Consider the following 20622-nt stretch of genomic DNA (forward strand, 5'->3'; position numbering starts at 1 on the left):
GTCTACCATCTGGTGATAATATTGGTTATATATTATATTTTTTGTTTCTTGAGATTTTACATGTTTGACTCAAGGTAGCTTCCTGAATTATGCATAAACATCTTTAAAAATGCATTTCAGTAGTTGAGGTTGTAGTTGGTTGTCAGATGCTCATCTTGAGCTAAAATCGTGGTGATTTTCTCATCATATAGGACAAGACTATGAGGAAGGCAGCCATTGAAAAGCTAATCGGTGCTGAGTCAAAATATTTTTGTGATAGAGATTCTCTATCAGCGAGCTCTTTTTTCAGAAGGAGACCACAGTATTCTCTATAAATGTTAGGTTTCTTGAAGCATCTTCTTAGGAGAGCCTTTTTTGTGTGATTGAAAGTAATCTAGAAATAATCTAAAGATCTAAGAAAACCTAAAATAACTAAATGATAAAAAAAAAAACTGTGGAAGACAACATATCTATTTGCTATCATTCTGCTTTTTTGAAGGGATCATTTTTATCTCTCTGTTCATCGTGAACTGCTGGTACATGTATTTATACTTTAAAGCTAGATCGATGTGAAAGGTTTAGCTTCCTTACATAGGGCTTTCTGAGTAGTAATTGTCCATTTTATGGTATATTTTGCTGCCACATTCTAGGTTCTGATTCTCAGAAACAATTGTGCAAACCTACTTTGTGGTTTTTTTTCATATTTGGTGGCCAACCATCTTTAATTAAGCAACCCTATTGCAGATTGACTGATAATATAAAAGTCCACTTTAATAATTTTCTGTGAGAAGCATAATCACAAATGAGATTCAAGACCAGTTATATAATTGGTGGGGCCTGGTGCAAAATGAAAATGCAGAGTCTTTTGTGCAAAATGATGAAGAATTTCAAGACAGCAACAGTACAGCATTAAACCAAGCTCAGGGCTCAGCTAAAAGGGAGGGCCTCGCATAACTGCACAGGTCACAAGCCCATGAAGCTGGCCTTGATTAAACTCATATATCTGCCAAAGATTGCTTACAAGTTTGGAATTAGGGAAAGGGATCTGGACATCCACCTGTATTCCTGAGAATACTGGCTCAATTTCTCTTTCCAATTTTAACAATGTGGAAACACATTAGCACTTCCTGCTGTCGCCTTGTCTTTATTTAGCTCATTTCACTTCAGTTGGAGCAAGGCAGAAGCTTTCTCCATCATGTTACAATCCATTTGCACTGTTAGCAGGTTTTTGCAAAACACTGTCTTCTCAATTGGATTCAGTAGATGACCCAATCTCATCACCTACACTTTCAAAACATATCTTAGTGTGCATTGTATTTTATGCATAACACACTGGTTTTTAGTAGCTTCCATTTCAGAGGATGGCCTTTCTAAATCCTATTTCTAGAATCTGAAGAAACTTACAACAATCATCTCTGCCCTGACTAGGCTTTATTCATTCGTTCAACACAACTTTATTGAGTATCAGCCATATATGTATTAAGTACAATAGTATTTAGTATTGCAACACATATTTTTCAACATATGCTGAAAAATCCTGTATATTCAATGTATGTTATTCAGTATGTTATTTTGAAAATCAACATACATGCTTTGTCTGTTACATTAGACATATATCTTAGTTAAAACATGTTTGTTTGCATTAACAAAATCTAACTCAAACTATCCTAAAATACAGGTAGGTAAGTAGGTAGGTGGATAGATAGATAGATAGATAGATAGATAAGGAGGTTTCAAGTGACTGCATTCAGGAATACAAAACATATCATCAGAACATCTCTCTTTCTCTCCTCTTCCTCCTCATCTTTCTTTTCTCCACCCTCTCTGTCTCTTTTTCTCCATTATCCACTTCCTAGCAGTTGGCTTTATTGCCAGGCAAGATCCCTTTTTGTGGTTGTAAAAAAAGACACAACTTCCTCCAAACTTGTATGTCAGAAGGAGAGAGCATCTCCCTTGTTTGAGCATCCAAAATGATAATGTCAAAAGACTCTGATTGGCCTTTCTCAGGTCACACAACTACCCTGAGCCAATAACATTGTCCTGAGCCTGGGATGCTGTTATTAGTCATTCATGAGACCATGCTTGACAGTCTCATTGAGAGGTGGAAGGGCAACTTACAAAATGAAATGGGGATCTTTTCTTATCAAAGAAATAAGAAGAGATTTTGTGCAGGTAGAAACAGTATGTGTATCTCCTCCGGCATATGCCACAGTAAGATCCGTAGTTAAATGTAAGGAGAGCTTAAGATGTGAAGTATGAAGAAAGGTAACATGTGTCACAAAAACCTGTTGTTTATGGGAATGTGGTCAAATCACTGTAGCCTGAAGACCTAATCATTCTGATTCTCAAGGAAGCAAATAGACTTACTTGTTCCACAGTTCTCAGAGGAAACCCTTAAAAGTTTACAGATCAGAAGAATCAAGCTGTCAGTTCTGTCCAATTTTGTTGCATATATAGAGAGATGCTATTTAATTTTTTTTGAACTTGGTCAAAATGTTTAAACTTTTGAACCTAGAGTTTCTGGTCTATTAAGTGGAATGTCACTGCTGTTGGGCAGATATTCATCAAAGACAAAGAACTGCAGAGATTGGCAATCCCAGGGTTGCAATTATTGTAATAGGAAAGAATAAATCTGACTCCATATTGGATCTGTTTTTTTTTTTAATTAACCTTTGTTAAAGGTTATTGCTTTTACTACAAGTTAAGAACGTTGCCTATAGCCTGAAATAGAGAGGATAGTCCATTCTTAAGGTGCTGACTTTTAAAGGCATAACACTTTTCCATTCATGGAGTGATAAAATGTTGAAGAATGGAGAATAACATTTGTTTTGTTGGAGGTTTACAGGAACATCATGACCTGACTTACATGGACAGCTGCAAGAACAAAGAATTCAGACACCAAGAAGTTTGCAGCAACCAACCATACACCCTCCCATTTCAGTAAAAAAAACAGCCTGAATCCTAACCCAGGGAATCTGATTCTTTGGGACACTAGTCCACCATCTTCTCCAGCTGCTGGCTTTCTAAATAAAGTTGCTACTCCTTGCCCCAACAACTTGCCTCCCAGTTCATTGGCCTGTCATGCTGCAAGCAGTATGAGCTTGGACTCAGTAACACTCTGATTCGGGTGTTGATACTTTCAAGAGTTGCATTAATTCTTGTATACCTCTCAGATACTTTCTCCATCTCAAAGGAACCAAGCTTTTTCCACTTCTCCCGACTCCCTATGAGGAATGCCTGGAAGCATCTGCACCATTCCATCCCCATCATATCTAACATTTTGTAGAGCTGATGTTTCAAAGTGCTTCTAAATTCTTAAACTTTATCCTCATGATAAACTTTGGAGAAAGGTAATAGTATTATTATATAATGCTGTGTGAATTGATGAGAGAACAAACAGCTCCTAAATTGACTGGTACACAGAAATTATGATAATTAATCCCATTATAATTCCATTTCTGCTTCACTTCATGTAACACAAGGTAAGACAAACTCATGTGCTCCAAACAGAGAAAAGATGTGCTCCTTCAACCTCAAGTACCACCCCTCCACCCACACCCACACCCTCTCTCCACGAGTTGGCAGGGCACTCTGACCCATGACAACACACTGCAAAAATGTTGTTCTTGTGGATATTCTTTATCTGTGGAATGATGGGACCCTCAAGCTTGTCTCCAATCCTCCTCACTTGCATCAGGGCACACTTCTGGGAACCATGGTGACAGCTGATGATTATTTCATCCACGCAGAGAAGGGGGGCCACTTTTTCTTCTGCAGCTTTGCAGGGATGTCAAGTAGTTTCATAGGACAGCAGGCCCCACTGGGTATTTATCATTTTAAGGAGGTGCTACAGTCATGGAAACTCTGAGATCAGTGAATTACTGTATCACAGAGAAATAGTAGTAAAAACAGCAATAACAAAATTAGTGCCAGTAAAGATGGCCAATTGTAGCATTTTGCCAATACTGCTGCGGTCACTTCTGCATCACCTAAGTATTGTCTTGGTGTGGATTCTCAGCCAAGGATGTTCTCAGAGATCTGGGCTTCTGCATCAACGGGACAGTGCTGGCATCAGGCTGATGAAAAGGCTGCTTGGGGAACCAGAAGGCAGCAGCGGGTCCTAAATGGATAACAAAGAGATCTTCAGAAGATAGATTTGTCACAGACATGACACCGAAGTAAAAGAAAAAGAAGAGAGAAAGAAATTGTATAGTGTGTCATCTTTTTAACTTCAGATGGAGGAGCGGGAGTGGAGGAAAGTTAAATAACTGATATGGACTCAAGTTCCAGGAATCAACTAAAGAAAACTAAAAATAGCCAGCTCCATAAATAGAGTGGAAGGGCTGTCTGCAGCCTGGGATCCTGGAGACGGCATCTCCTGGGGAATCCAGCAATGCTCTGAGAAGTCTTTTATTTTCTCCCTTAATGGATCCTGTCAGCACTTTAATATCTTCAAATATCTCTAATGGCGGGAATGTCCCCCAAAGACCAGTTGGCAGGTGTCTGTGGGGCAATCCTGTTTTCAGAATGGCATGGTCCTTCCTGTGTCTGACTCCTCACAGCCCCCTGAGAACAATAGAGATCTGCTTTCGGCCCCCAAAGAAGGAGCAGCCACAATTCTATTTCAGATTTTTTTTTTTTTTTTTGCCTCCAGTTGCTGAAACTTGGTCAAAAGAGTCAAAAATAAACTGATACAAGTTCATAGAAATAACCTTGTTGGCATAAGTAATGACAACGGAAATAGCGTAGTATCTCATACTGGCTTCAGATTTCATTTAATCCATTAAAAAAATCTTCCACTACTTCTTCATGCTCACCAACACATTTTAAAAATTTTTCAGACTTGTCAAACCCCAAAATGCTTCAGTCAAACCTTGTTACCCTGCAAGTTCGGACACTGGCTTCTATTAATAATTTTTTCTCTCCTTACTCATCCATTCAAAGCTGCCCTAAGGCAAGACTGTGAAGTCTGTGACACTTGCCCACAGTGGGCCTTTCTTGACATTTCATCACTTTTCCTGTGCTCTTTCTTGCCTTTCCTTCCTTCCAGAGCCCAGTGTTACTGCACTTTCTGGCCATTAAGAAGCCTCTTCAGTAGTGAGAATCCCTTCTTTGACCTACACCCAGGAAAGCTGCCCCATGGGCTCTGGAGGGCGGAACTAGAGGAGAAACCTAGGTGGGGAAACCTCTCACTGCCAGTCACAAGCTTTGCAACTCTGGACGGCTCAATCCCTCTGAGCCTCACTTTTCCCATCCAGAAAATGGAATAATACTTGCTTCAACATACCCCCTCACATTTTTTTAAGTTAAAAACAAAGGGAAAAAAATGGGCAGAAGAACTCAATAGACATTTCTCCAAAAAGGAAATGCAGATGGCCAACAGGAACATGAGAAGATAGTCAACATCACTAACCAACAGGAAAATGCAAATCAAAACCACAATGAGATATCAGCTCACACCTTTCAGAATGGCCATCATCAGAAAGGACACAAATAACAAATGTTGGTGAGGATCTGGAGAAAAGGGAACTCTTGGACACTGTTGATGGGAATGTAAATTGGGGCAGCCACTGTGCAAAACAGGAGGGAAGTTCCTCAAAAAACTAAAAGTAGAACTACCATATGACCCAGCATTTCCACTCCTAGGTATGTATCTGAAAAATCAAAATAAAAACACTAATTCAAAAGGATACATATACCCCAATGTTCATAACAGCATTATTCATAAGTGCCAAGATGTGGAAACAACCTAAGTGTTCATCAACAGATGAATGGATGAAGAAAGTGTGGTATATATACATATAATGGAATACTACTCAGCCATAAAGAAGAATGAAATAATGCCATTTTGTGCAGAGATTATCATACTAAGTGAAGTAAGTCAGACAGGGAAAGACAAATGTTATATGATATTATTTATATGTGAAGTCTAAAAAATACAGCAAACTAATGAATATAACAAAAAAGAAGCAGATTCAGAGATACAGAGAACAAACTAGTTATCAGTGGCAGTGGTGGGGGGAGGTCAACATAGGGGTGGGGGAGTGGGAACTGCAGACTATTGAGTATAAGACTCAAGGATGTATTGTACAGTGAGAAATATAGCTAATATTTTGTCATTACTGGAAAATAACTTTTAAAATTGTATAAAATAATAATAATAATAAAAAAACTTCTTAAACAGAAAAACATGTTTTAAAATGTTTCCTCGCACGTGGAGCCCTCCACACTCACACTCCCTGCCACCTCGTCCTCACCTGTCTGCCTCACCAGCTCTGTTCTAGGCTTGTCCTCTCTGACTCTTCATCAAGTCTTAGCTGAAAGTCCACTGCAGAGAGCTCATCCCTGACCAGAGTATTTAAGAAGCCACTCCTCTCCCTCTGTTAGCATCCTCTTTGTTTAACTGCCACAATTTGTGATTATCTCACGTCATTTTATTAATTTGTTTTATTCTACCTTTTCTTTTGCAGGGCCGGGAGGGGGGTCCTGTCTTCTTCTACTAGACTGTAAGCTCCTTTCATAGGGCAGAAGCTTCTTGTCCCTCTTTCATCAAAGCTGCTCCAGACCCTGGCACAGCACAGAGGACTTGACACCTAAACGCCTCAAAGAAGATTTAGTGTGCCTTCCATGAGCACATGTGGAAATAAACCAAGGCCACCCAAATTAGAACAAACAGAAGCTGTTCGTTCAGCTCCTGCTACAGCTGGGGAGTCAGCCACCATCACTTGTGTTTGGCAGAGACTCAAAGGCGTTGGGGGACTGGGAAAGCTTTATAGTGAAGAAAGGGGAAGACTCTAATATGCTCCAAGTGGAGGTTGTGGTCATGAGACAGCTGGACCAGGGCTATCCAGAAGCAGGGCATTTTATGTGATTGGTTTGGGGGACTTCCTTGGGCTGGTCCTGAATTAGTAGTGGCAAAAAATAGAGACGTTGTCTCTCACTGAGCAAGTCCTGAGGCTTCGGGCTGATTGCAGAGGTTGCTGGTCAGAGTTTTATCCTCACGCATGGTCTGGCCCTTGTGCATCCGTACATCTCCCACATAATTCCTCACCTTTTCTTCTTGTAACTAGCACATCACCTATACTCTCGAATTATGGAGAGACTGTATCAATTAGCTTAAAATAAGCTGTTAATATCTGACAACATCTTGAGGCAGACCCATTTCAAAGAGAACTGGCATTTATTAGAGCAACTGAGGACTCCAACAAATCGGTGGTTAAGAAATGATACAGACCAGTGAGATGGGTGATATTCGGTGGCAAAGTGTTACATTGGTTATTCTACTCAAATTACACTGTAGAAACGGCTCTGCTTCGTTTTTCTCTTTAAAATATACAAAAATAAAAGGTTAAAATTTCAAAGATACTAAATTTATTTAAAGGAGACCAAAAAAGAGATTTTGATGCCTATGTATCAATGGCTGGTCACACCAGGTGCGTTCGTGCCTCTGCAGTCCCTTCTCCTGGGATGCTACGCCCTTCTCCGCCATTACCTGAGGCTCTGAACTTCAAGGTGAGCTCCGGGAGTCATCCTCCTCCATGCAGTTCTTGCCAACAATGGGCTCCCAGCTCTTCTGCTGCCTCAATTCCTAAATCTCTTGTCTTTGTCACTCAACACTTAGCAGCATTTTGCAGTGAGGTATTCCTTATGCTCGTGTTCTTTCTTATCGGCTAAGCTGGAAGTTTCTGTGACTTTTGTGTAGCTACCGTGGCAACTGTAACACATACACCTTCAATTTATCTGGTTGTATCAATGCTTTCATTTTCCACTTATAACAACAGGAAATCAATTGATTAAATAAAATCCAAAGGGGAAAAATTATGAGTATTTTGCCCGTGTATGTGGGAATAGTGCTACACGGTACTTAATGACATGGGCTCTGGGTCAGGCTGTGTGGTTTGGACTCAGGCTTGACTGTATCAGAAATACACATTTTTAGGCAAGTTTTTAAAATATTCCTAAACTTTGGGTCCCTCTTTTATAAAATGAGGATGATAATATAGGTCCTGTACAGAACATATCATATAGAAATATGAGGGAATCAGTAAGTCATCAATAAACATTAGTATTATGTAATTTTAAAATTTACTAAAATCTTATGTTGAACTTTGTCAGAAAGACTCTATTTATAAAAATTTATTCCTAAAAGTTGGGTTGCTATGAATGTGTTTGGGTTGTTTTTAAAGGTGTTTTGACTGAGACGAAGACTAAATATATTAAATATGTAGAGCGTATGTCATAATATAATTATTTACTACAGTTGAGTGCCAAACTTGAAGAGTCCTGGCTCAGTGAGAGAGACAGTGAGATAAATGTATGTGTGTGTGTATTGCATTAGTACACATCAAAACTGCAGTGACGGTGGAGCGGTATCCTTTCCATTTATGAGACTTTGAGGCAATATACTCATCAGCTGATCAGATGTCAGTTTAGTAAAAGAATAGGGGTCACTATGATGTGATTTAAAGAGCCCTGAACAAGAAATTAGAACTCATGTTTCAAGATTTACCATTCTCTAACCACATATATTCACTCAATCTTTAACGCCATTTGTAAGACGGTGATAATGACACAACTCAAGATTAATGAAACACGAATATGAAAAGACTTCTGTTTCTGGCTACGATTGATGTGTTGGAGCAGACCAACCAAGAGTAACTGGAAAAGTCATAGACTATATACAAATACAGTCTGTGTGAGAGTGCTGGGAAATTGTTTAGGTAGCCAGAATTTAACAGGGAAGATCCCAGGAGAAACACGACAGTCGTTAAGATAAGCTCAACGTAGACATGCTTCTTTTTCTTTCAGAGCACTTGCTCATCTTTGATATTAGTAAGAGACTGTGAAACCAGGTGGAGGATAACCACAGAAGGGCCAGCAGAGCTTCTGAAAATAGCATAGGGCAGGAAGACAAAAATTAGAATCTAGGTCAATGAGGCATCAAGGGTTTGAGAGACCAAGAGTGTGGAAATAAAGAGGTGCAGACAAGTCCGCCTGGCGTTCTTTGTGCTCCGTGTTAGGTATTTGCCAATTCCTTACTGAGCAGCGCCAGAGGTCAAGAAGCTAAGTAAAAAGCAGCTGAAAAGGAGAAGAGGGTTTTTGGCAATCTCTGGGTAAACAAAAATTGAAATTCAGACTGCCACGGAGAAGAGGTCCTGGAAAGCACCTTGTCTTTCAAAGGGGACCCTTGGCAAGCTTCACTCCAAGAAATGGAGATGAAAAGAGGACCAAGACTTAAAAGAGACTGCAAACTAGGGCTGGGTCATATTATTTCCTGATTAGGCCGAGCTAAACTCCCCGTACTCAGCTCTAGGATAGGGTGAGTCCTCACTGCAGGAAGAGCATCATCTAAAATCCACCTTAATTGACATCAACCATCCCTGGCACTCAATCAAAATTACCATGCATAACGATACACAGCACCCCAAATCAAAAGACAACAGCGCTGCAAATGAACTGGATACTAGGCTCTGTAGACATAGATCTTAAGTTGATGTAAATTAATGACTTCAAAAAAACAGGTGGCTAAATGAAATTTCTAGAGATCAGAGAGCTATGTCCAATATTCCATCAAGAAGGTCCAAGCCCACCAAGAGGTAGGATGATGTGACTAAAACCAAGGGAAAAAGAGCCAAGAGAAACAGGCACAGGTGACGCAGATCTTAGAGTTAGCAGACAAAGACCATAAGTAACTATTAATATTTTCAAGGAAATTGAGAAAAAGGCTGACAAAATAGAGATAATAAGAATTTCAACAGAGCAATTGCATAAAAAAATGTAATATTTCAAGTGAGATTATCATCTCTGGAATGGATTCATACTTTCCTCTACCACTCAAAGAAAGTGGGGCTTATTATTCTCCAATCAAGAACACATTTGAGGCCATTTTTGTAAAGTTAAGGCTCAGTCTTCCTCTGGTTCTCTCCCGTTCCTGGAACATAGCCCTCTAGATCATTAGATGGAGACCCGGGGCATTCCCAAAGGTCCAGTCCCTTGTGGGATCTGCGTGCTAATCTTAATCTATTCAACAGCGTGGGACAGAGGAACAGTCTGCCTTAGTTTTCAGATGTTCCCAATTTAGCCATTTAATTCCTCATCTCTTGCAGCTTCAAAATTCAGCAGATGTGCTGGAGGGAAAAACTGGCTGTGTGTTAGAGTCCTTTAAAGTCCCCGTTTTTGTCTTTCTAGTTTTATAGAACAACGAAAAGTTCTGCTCGTGCACCACTTCCCAGTTCTCTTCTCAGGACAGGCTCTGGATTCTCAACCTGTTGCCCACACCAAGAATCTGCAGATCCCCTAGGATCAAAAGCAGCTATACATCATAAACTCACATTTCCTTACTTCTCCCCTCCCTGGCATCTTAGCCCTTCTGGTTCCTCTTGTTTCAGTAGCTCTCTTGTGCCTTTGATCAAGTGATTTTATGCAGGTTTTGGGATCATCTCAATAGAACCATTTGCCTTCCTTCAGTTCCTCCTTCCGGCTTGATAAGACTAACAGCACTAAGGATTGGCAAGAAGGTCAAGCAATGGAGACTTCCACGCGCTGCAACTGAGTGTAAATTGGTACAACCATTTTGGAAAACCGGCATTGATATCCATATCTAATGACATAGCAATCCTACTAACCTAAGAAATGCATTCGTATATTTACCAAAGGACATGCACAAGAGCCTCAATGTGGAAACAACCCAAATGTCCATCCACAGCAGAATGGAGAGAGAAATTGCACTATATTTGTTCAAAAGAACAAAACCACAGCCACATATAGCATGATGAATCACAATGTTTATTTAGCAAAAAATCTAGACAAAATAACACTTGATATTTGAAAACGTGTTGCAAACAGCAAAGCAGCACGCACATAAGGAATTATTACTACTGAAAATACACTAAAAAGTAGAGAATGTTGCTCTGCTCTGGGAATTTTATTCCATATAAGGTTAACTTCCAATATTTTAATGTAAGGTCAATGAAAATCTATGCAGGGAGATAAAAAATAATGAAAGATGGAAATAAAACTATGTTGGTTTAAAATAAGCTTAGTATCAAGAAACTGTTAACAACAGCACAAATTTTATTTCTCTAAACTATGAAAAGCTGCCAATGTGTTCGACATTCCACAGTTTTTATCTCCACTGCTCAAATACAGAGCTGCATTTTTGCCTTGCTTTGGCCTGATCTCTATCTCTCAATTTCGTCACTTACGTTTGAAAGTGTCAGATTCTAATTTGGACGGCTAGATCTGAAAACTGACATTTGTGGAGGTTCAGGAATGTAGTGGGTGCATCACATGGCTTGTCTCAATGTTTTGACAATGACACGTACCTTTTCCAGTGACCAGATGCTTCTGACCTCATTCTTGACCTCATTCTGCAGTTACGCGTCAGAATACAGCAGTTTTATGCTGCACAATATTACTTTTCCAAAGGGAATATTTTGAGAAAGATCTGAGACAGAAAGGCTTTGATTGAAGTTAAGCAGTGCCAGTGTTTACCAGTAGAAAAATCTTACTATAAATGACTACCTATACTTGAGCAAGCATCATAAATAAAATAAATTATATATGAGGCTGGTTTGTCTCAAAAATACAAATTCTTGAGTTTAGAGTGTCAGCATGCTTGATAAAAGCAACTTGTCTAAATCTCAGCTGGGGACTGTTACACCCAAGAAGTTAAATATTTTTGTAGCCAGACATTGAACATACTGCTTGACACATCTGGAATATCACTTCTTAGTCCAAACCAGCCTGCTGATGTTTTCAAGAAAAAAAAAAAAAAAAGTCTTCGTGTTTGGCAAGTTTTTTTTTTTAAATCTGGAACTAAGGAAAAAAACCTCTTTATTTTGATACAATTTCAAACTGACAGAAAAGTTTCAAGAATAGCACAAGGAATTTTAAAATACCTACATTTCAAAAGTATTTATAATAAACCTAACTCTCTTGTTTTACCATATTCTTTCTCACTTCCTTTTCTTCTCTCTCTCTCTTCATATATACGTATTTTTTTTTCTAAATAATTTGAGAATAAGTTGAAAACATCATGCCTGCCCCTCCATTCCTAAATACTTCAGTGGGTATTTTCTAAGAAGAAAAATTTCCTTCTTGACCTTGACATCTCCAAGTATTAAAAGCCAATTAGCTTGCAGAATATCCATCAATTTGGCTTGGTCCGCTGTTCCTTCCTGACTAGGTTTGGGTTGCACATCAGGAACGCAGGAGCACAGGGGAGTGATGTTGTGTCCTCAGGGTGTCACGTCTGTTGATTTGTTGCTAATATTAGGCTTGAGCATTTGCTTAAGATATCCAGGTTTCTCCTGAAACTTTTACACACCAGCTTTACTATCTACTGAAGATTTTCTGACTTTATCATCCCTTCTATAGTGACTGATGGGCATTCTGCTGTAAAGAAAGGGCTTTCATTTCTCTTCCATTAATATACTAATTCACTTAGTTACGTTACTTCAGATTGGTGAATTCCTGTTTTAATCAGTGGATTATAATACACGTAGTATCGTTATTTATTTGCATGCTCAAATTATCCAAGATCTGGCTGTGCCATCAAGCTGTGTGTGTATGTGTGAGTGTGTGTGTGTGTGTGTGTGTGTGCGTGTATGTTTATATATTCCCATCATTCTTTGAGCACTTCTTTACTTCTGGGTCATAAAATAGTTCCAGCTTATTTCCCCAGTTCGTAAGTAAGTCTTTTCTCAAAGGAGCCCTGGTTTCTTTTATTGGAGACTGTCATTTTGTGGTATGCCACTTCTAAGTAGGCTCAGCGGGGCTGGAAAAATTTTACATGTACGCCTCTATATTTTTAAGCATATCTACATTTTATCTAGAGCTGTAATAAAGCAGGAGTTCATAGTGATACCTTCAATTTCAATCCAATATCGCAGTGTATACCCTAGTTTCCTACCCTTCCATATTTGTAACTCCTGCACCATATTGAGTGAATTTGCTTTTTTCTTTTTCTTTCTTGCTCCCCTCTCCTTCCCTTTATCCTCCTTTCCTCCCTTCTTTCCAAATGCATTTTTAAATATACTAATTCTAGTGTTTCAAAAGTTTGAAAATGCTCAGTGTTAAGGAAGACCAAAAAAAATGGATGTTCTAAACACATTGTATATTTCCACAAAATTAGTGTCTCCAATATTAAACACTATATTTTGGCTATACATCTGTTTCCTTTACCCATTGTATTTTAGGTTTCTTTAAAACTTATACAAAGGGGACATTTTTGTTGGAAAATCAGGGTTATATAGGGGTAAAAAGAAGGTAATTCACTTGAGAAAAGTTTCCATTAAGTGGTAGGTACCAGATGAATGTTTCTCTGATTTTGTAAAAGTTTGATGAGGAAGATGGTCCTTCCCTGAAATTGCCAACTTGAATTTATCGAATGTCTATGGCATGCAAGCCCCACCATTGTATTCTATGCATCCAAAAGAGCTGGTAGGAATGACCTAGATTATTTGTCAAGAATGATAGCCTTCCATTGACTTTCTATGAAAATGGACAAATATAGCCCCAGTGTCTGTTCCCAACCCCCTTCTTAGAAATATAACCCACAAATAATATACTATGGAGACTTCAAAATATTTTAAAATATCAAATAAAAAAACTTCTGTGGGCAAGTAAATGTGAGATGTGTGGCTCTACATTTGTGAGGAGAGAAGTGCATCTGATAAATGAGTCAAGAAATAACTCACTAACCACCTAAATAAAAATGAAACTCATAAAAACAATAAATAAAAAAGAGAGAAAATAAGCTTGTGTGTGTGTGTGTGTGTGTGTGTGTGTGCGAGGATCTACCTTTCGAGTAACACCTGACTTGGAAGTGATTCCTTCTTACCTGTAAATGAGATGTAGCTGTCCCTCTGAACATGCAGGGATAAAAGGTGACATTGGGCCTGGAGAGAAACAAAAGAACAGAGTGTTTTTCTGGATCTGCTTCAGGACACAATGGAGAAACGTCACAATGAACACGGGGTGTCATTCTGGCAGTTGGTCAGCAAGTCCAAAATGAGTGTTTAGCCACCCAAGTCACAATTCCTGGTGCCACTCAGGTGTGAGCAAAGGTGCTTAGAAGTCCAGGAAGCTTGAGGTCAAAGTTTAACATCACCAGAGAGAGAACCGCTGCCTTGAGAGGTAGATGGAAAAATAATGCACAAGTTAATGCAGTTCCAGAAACCAGAGCCCCTAAGAGCTTAACACAGCCCGTCAGCCTACAAAGTATCACATGTCAAAATAAGGGTCGTGTCTTTCGCTGTCATGGCCGGATTTCATTTATTCTTGGTTTTGTCTTTTCTGTTTCTTAATCAGATGGAGAATATTGCCTTGTATTCTGTACACTGCTCTGCAGGAATGTGCAAATGCTGACGGGTGAGGGGGAGAAAAACTGAGGCTAGCAGCAGCAGAACGCTGCAGCTGCAGGAAAGGCAGGCGACCTCGAGTATTAGTAATAACAAAAGCCACACCTGAGAAGCCTGGGGAGCTGGATCCCTGGGCTCCAGTGCAGGACACTGCCCACCAGGACAGATCATGAGGACCAGGCAGAAGGAAATCAGGGCTAGTGGTCCAGTCTTCAACCCCTCAGCATCACTTCTGCCATTGGACACCGGTTAGATGCCAGTCTCTTCATTTTATCTTCTCAATAAGCCTACATGCTAGAAGAAATTAATTCCCATTTTACAAAGGAGGAAATTGAAGTTACCCTAGTCATGACTTGCCAGTCCCGGGTCCGGTGGGCTTTCCACTGAGCTGTGTAGTTTTGCTTGGTGCTATAAATGTTTGTTATAAATTTCTTTGGGCATGGAGGGAATTAAATGACATTATACCCACTGAATGCATCTGGCAGACAGTCTTATATATAACTTATTCTAAAACACAGAGGTCTCCATGTTGCTAAGGGAAGCATTATTAAAACAATAGCTGACTAATATTTACAGCCCCTTCTGTGACTGACTAATCTAAGAGTTTTACGTATTTTAATACATTTCATCATCACAACAGCCCTAAAAGGCAGGTATTATTAACATCATTCTCATCCTACAGGTGAGAAAATGGAGGCATAGAAATGTCTAAGATTACTCAGTGTATTGGCTTTCAAGAATTGCTATAAAAGAGGACCATGAATTGAGTGGCTTTTTTTGGGGGGGGGGATTAGATTTTTGTTTTTGCAGCTTTATAAATTTTTTTAAGAAGTATAATTGATGTACAATGTAAGTTATAGGCATACTATAGAGTAATGCACAATTTTTAAAGGTTATAATCCATTTATAATCGTTATAAAATATTGGCTATATTCCCTGTGTCATACAATATATCTTTCTAACTTATTTCATGCAGAATATTTTATATCTCTTAATTTCCTACCACTATATTGCCCCTCCTCTTTCCCTCTCCACTGGTACCACTAATTTGCTCTCTATACCTATGAGTCTGTCTCTTTTTGTTATAGTCACTGGTTTGTTGTATTTTTTTAGATTCCACATGTGAGTGATATCATACACTTTTCATCTTTCTCTGCCTGACTTATTTTACTCAGCACAATACCCTCCAATTCCATCCACGTTGTTGCAAATGGCAAAATTGCATTATTTTTTATGGCTGAGTAGTATTCCTGTGTGTGTGTGTGTGTGTCTGTGTGTGTGTGTGTGTGTGTATCTCACATCTTTATCCATTCATCTATTGATACTTAGGTTCCTTCCATACCTTGGCAATTGTGAATAATACTGCTATGACCATTGGGGTATATGTATCTTTTTGAATTAGTGTTTTAAACAATAGAACTTTGTTGTCTTACACTTCCGGAGGCTGGAAATCTGAAATCAAGGTGTTAGAAGGCTTGTTCCCGTCTGACAACTATGAGAGAAGCATCTGATCCAGGTCTTTCTTTTTTTGGCTTTTAGCTGTCTGCCTTTTCGTGTGTCTCTTCACATTGTCTACCTTCTATGTGTGTCTGTGTCCAAATGTCCTCTTCTTGAAAGTATACCAGTCATACTGGATTAGGGGCTGCAATGGACTGAATTGGGCCCCCCACCTAAATTGATATGTTGAAGCCCCAATACCCAATGTGACTGTATTTAGAGATATGGCTTTTAGAAAGTAATTAAGGTTAAATGAAATCATAGAGGTGGATACTAATCCAGTAGCACTGGTGGCTTTATAAGAAGAAGAGGAGCCGTATCTCTTTATTCCGCCATGCACAGGAACCAAGGAAAGGCCACGTGAAGACACAGCAAGCAGGTGGCTGCCTGCAATCCAGGATGAGGGCTCTCACCAGCACCTGACCATGCTGGCACCTGGATCTTGGACTTCCAGCCTCCAGAACTATGCGATCAATGACTGTTGTTTAAGTCACACAGTCTGTGGCATTTTGTTATGGCAGCTTGAGCTGACTAAGACAGGGGCCCATTCTACTGCAGTATGAACTTCTTGTATCTACTTACCTCTAAAATGACCCTATTTCTAATAAGATCACATTCTGAGGGAATGGGAGTTCAGCATGAATTTTGGAATTAAGGGGGCACATTTAAACCTGTAACACTCAGCTTAAAAATTGTAACCCAAATTCAAACCCATGTGGGTTCACTTGACAGTCCTCACTATTAACCAATCTGTTATGTTGCTCATTAAGTCAAACAGGATCCTAATGCAACAACTACTTATTAAGCACCTGCTGTATAACTTCCTTTCCTCTGTTCCTAGAGCTCTTTTGTCTCTTAGAGAGGTTTTTCTCTGTTTATGTTCTCTGTTTCTGATAAAGTAAGGCCTTTTATTCCCTATGACTGAGGACATTTTTCTTCTTGTTTTCAATTAAGCAGTTGTTCAGTGAAAATTTACAATGTAACCATCACAAAAGATGCTTGAGTCATGATCCTTTCACTTTCAAATAAATCCTTAGCAGATGCTTACCCGTTTTCTGGTTTACACCGGATATTTGTGTTCCCCTAAAATTCATGTGTTGACATGCTAATCCCCAGAGTGCTGGTATTTGGAAGTGGGGCCTTAGGAAAATTATTAGATTTGGATGAGGTCATGAAGGTAGAGCCCCCATGATGAGATTGGTGTCTGGATAAGGGGATGAAGAGCCCAGAGCTCTCTCTCCAGCATATGAGGAGTAAGGAGACCACCATCTATGAACCAGAAATCAGGCTCCCACCAGACACTGATTCTGCCAGTCCCTTGATCTTGGACTTCCCAGCCTACAGAACTGTGAGAAATAGATTCTGTCTTTCATAGCCACCTAGTCTCCGTTATAACATCCTGAAGGGACTAAGATATCTCCTTTCCTACCACAGGACCTCTGCACATGCTATTCTCCCTCACTTGCTTTCTTGGCGCCTGGCAAATATTTGGACCTCAATAAGGATTAGATGAATGTTACCATTTCAAATGAATTTAAAATACAAACTTGTCATTTCCCATGATTGCAAGTTCATTTGGTTTAAATGGGCCTCCCAGACAAACCTACAAATATTCTCCCATTAGAATGAACAGACCCCTTAATCTCTCTAGTGAAACTGTCTCTGGACACATTTAAATAGCCTTTCTTTTCTCATAAATGTATTGATGACATGAAAATAATATGAGTTAAAATAACCCACTGGAAATGCCTGACCATAAATTACATCTGAAAGAATGGTGGGATGGTGCCTGACTACAAAATGTACAAATTTCTGTGGCAAATTAAGTTTTCTGCTGTGGACTTGCGGACACACATTTAACGCAGTTTATATAAATGAAAGCAATGTGTAATTGACTTGAAATTAAATTACAGTGTTACAGAAGTCATGTTCTCCCACAAATCTTATTGAGATCTCAAATGAGTTGCCCTCCTTCCTGCTTTTAATCTCCTTTTTCCCAGGCAGCCTGTTACACTGCTCCCAAAGACAACTTCATAAAACACAGAGCTGGCTTTGTTACTCTTCTACTTCAGAATGATGGCACCAGTCACCAACAGAATATAGGACAACTTATCTTTGTAGTCTTCATCTGACTCAGCCCCAAAGCCAAATTCCCACCCAACTGTTCTGCTGAGTTGATATGAGCCTTCCCTGCAACCCTCCTTCTCTGAACTACTTTGCACCCTGGATCATTGCCTGGAATAAACACCACCCACTCTTCCTTTTCCAGCCCATCTCTATTAACCCCCTCACGGCCATTTGAGACATAATTTTCTCTGTGAAGACTTCTTTGACTTTCGTCTCTTACTGTAGAGAGAAACAGTCACTCTTTTGTCCTCATCCCTCCAGAATTTTGTCTGTCTGCACCAATATTCCACTATTTCTCCACTGCAACATACAACTTGAGGGCAGATGCTATATCTTGTCTCCATTTGCCGAATCCCACTAGGTGTGGGCAAACAAACCCCCACATAGTAAGTGTTTGGTAAACATATGCTGAAAGGAGGGAGGATGGAAAGAAGAGACAACATCAAGGAGGAAGATAGGAAGAATGGATACCTTAAGATGCTTTAAAGGAAAATCACAGAAACATATATGGGATGAATAGGAGAGTAGAAAGTCATTTGCTTTTTCTTCCACAGATGTAGAGGGAAACCAAAAGATGAGAAAAGCTAATTTTGATTAGTTATGAATGTGTATCTATCTAACTAAAGGTAGCCAGGCAAACAAGTTTAAAAATAAGGAGATGGATTTGCTGAGACCTGGAAATGATTCCAGCTTCATAGTCTTCTCAATAGCTGTGCACAATCAAGGTTAAACATCCAGGTGGAAAATAAAAATCTATTCCCTCACCAAATGTGTCTCAATATCCAGATGTTTGGCATGGTGATAGACAAAACATCTAGATGACAGATTGAATGTGTTATTGGCTACTTCCGTGTTTTGACACATCATGTGATGTTACGAGTCTGAGCTGTACATAAAGGCGCCTGCACTTATATCCTACAGTTTATAGAGTAAGACATTTACCAGGAAAGAGGGAATGCCAGTACAGTTAAACAGAAGGCAATATAAGGATGCTTTCCTTTGAGTAGGGGATATTTAACGTCAGTTGTGATTATCAGTATGAGAATTTGTTAAGTTTCCACTGAGCAAATTTAATAACAAAGGAAGAGTTGTTTTTTTTTTTTTTTTAAGTCCAAAGGCACAGCTAGTCTTCCAATATGCTTGTGCACAGGTTGGCCAGGTCGACCTCTTCAAATTTCTTGTGGGTTATGTAGTTTTCAGGGATTGGTTACATAGTTATACCAAAAATAGTTTAATTAAGATTCTAGACTACCCTCATGGTAAATTCTATTTTCCAAAGATGGCTACACCATTATCCCCATCCCACATGGTCTTCTCACAGTGAGACTCCACACCTCTTAAAAAGACTCCAGGGTTGCATTCCTTTCCCTTGAATACCGGTGACCTTGTAATAATAGCAGAAGTAAAGCTATGCGACTGTAGAGTCTAGATCATATAAGACGATAGTTTCTGACTGGTTTTCTCAGGCCTCTTGCTCTTGAGACCCTCCCACCATTTCATGAAGAAAGCCAAACAGCCTATGGGGAGACAACGTGCAGAGAAACAGCCCCCCAGCCCCAAATCCCGACCAAACTCCCAGCCGACAGCCAGAACAGCAGTGCCTGCCGTGCGAGTGAGCCTTGCTGGGAGTAGATCACCTGAGTAGCTGAAGTTGATGCTCCACGGAGCAGAGAAGCTGTCTTGGCCAAGCCCTGCCCAGTCTGCAGACACGTAAACAAACAAATTATTATTGCTGTTGGGAGTTGTCACACAGCAACCGATAACTGAAAAACCCAAAGGGGAAACAACATACATTCTGGCTTCCAGCTTTGTACCATCAGAAAGTACATTCCTTACTAAAGTTATGCTGTGGGCCTCCCTCCCACTAAAGATGTCCACGTTCTGATTTCTGCAGCCTGTGAATATGTCACCTTACATGGGAAACGGACTTTGCAGTTAAGAAATCTTGAGATGGGGAGAGTATACTGGTTTATTCAGTTGGGCTCCCAGTTGAAGATGCTACACTGCTGTCTTTGAACATAGTGAAAGCGCTCATTAAGTCAAGGAATTCAAGTCGTTTCTAGAAGGTGGAAAAAGACAAGAAAGCAAATTCTGTCTAGAGTGTCTAAAAGGAATACAGCCCTTGATTTTAGTCCAATGAGTCTGATTTCAGGTTTCTGAACTCCAGAGCTGCAAAATAAAAAGTTAGTGCTTTTTTAAGGCACAAAGTTTGTGGTTATTTGTTAGAGCAACAAATAGCTAATAAATAGCAACAAGAAGCTAATAAAAGTAGTTATATCTGCAGCTTAATAATCTTCCCCTCCACCTTTTCTGAATTGATCCTGGGACCAGGACAAGCCCTAGGCAAAACCTCAACATTGGGTCATCCCTAATGTAAGTTAGGTCTGGCTTAGAAAATGCTTTGAGGACTAAAGCATCCAGCACTGGTGGTAGTGGTGAGTCCCAGAAAGAGTTAGTGAAGCATTCAGAGTCAGGAGATGGTCAGTGACTGAGCAGGAAATGGAACACAGCTGTATAACTCTAAGGCCAGAGTTTTTCTCCTCAGATGCGTGTCTTCAGTATTTCTTTATTCTGGCTTTCAGATAGTTGGGATCTCTTTTTCTCAGTTGTCCTATGTTGTTCTACTGTCTCCAGTCGAACAATGGATGAGCTCTAG

The sequence above is a fragment of the Camelus dromedarius genome, chromosome 4 (genome assembly GCF_036321535.1).
Source record: "Camelus dromedarius isolate mCamDro1 chromosome 4, mCamDro1.pat, whole genome shotgun sequence".
In the NCBI taxonomy this organism is placed as follows: Eukaryota; Metazoa; Chordata; class Mammalia; order Artiodactyla; family Camelidae; genus Camelus; species Camelus dromedarius.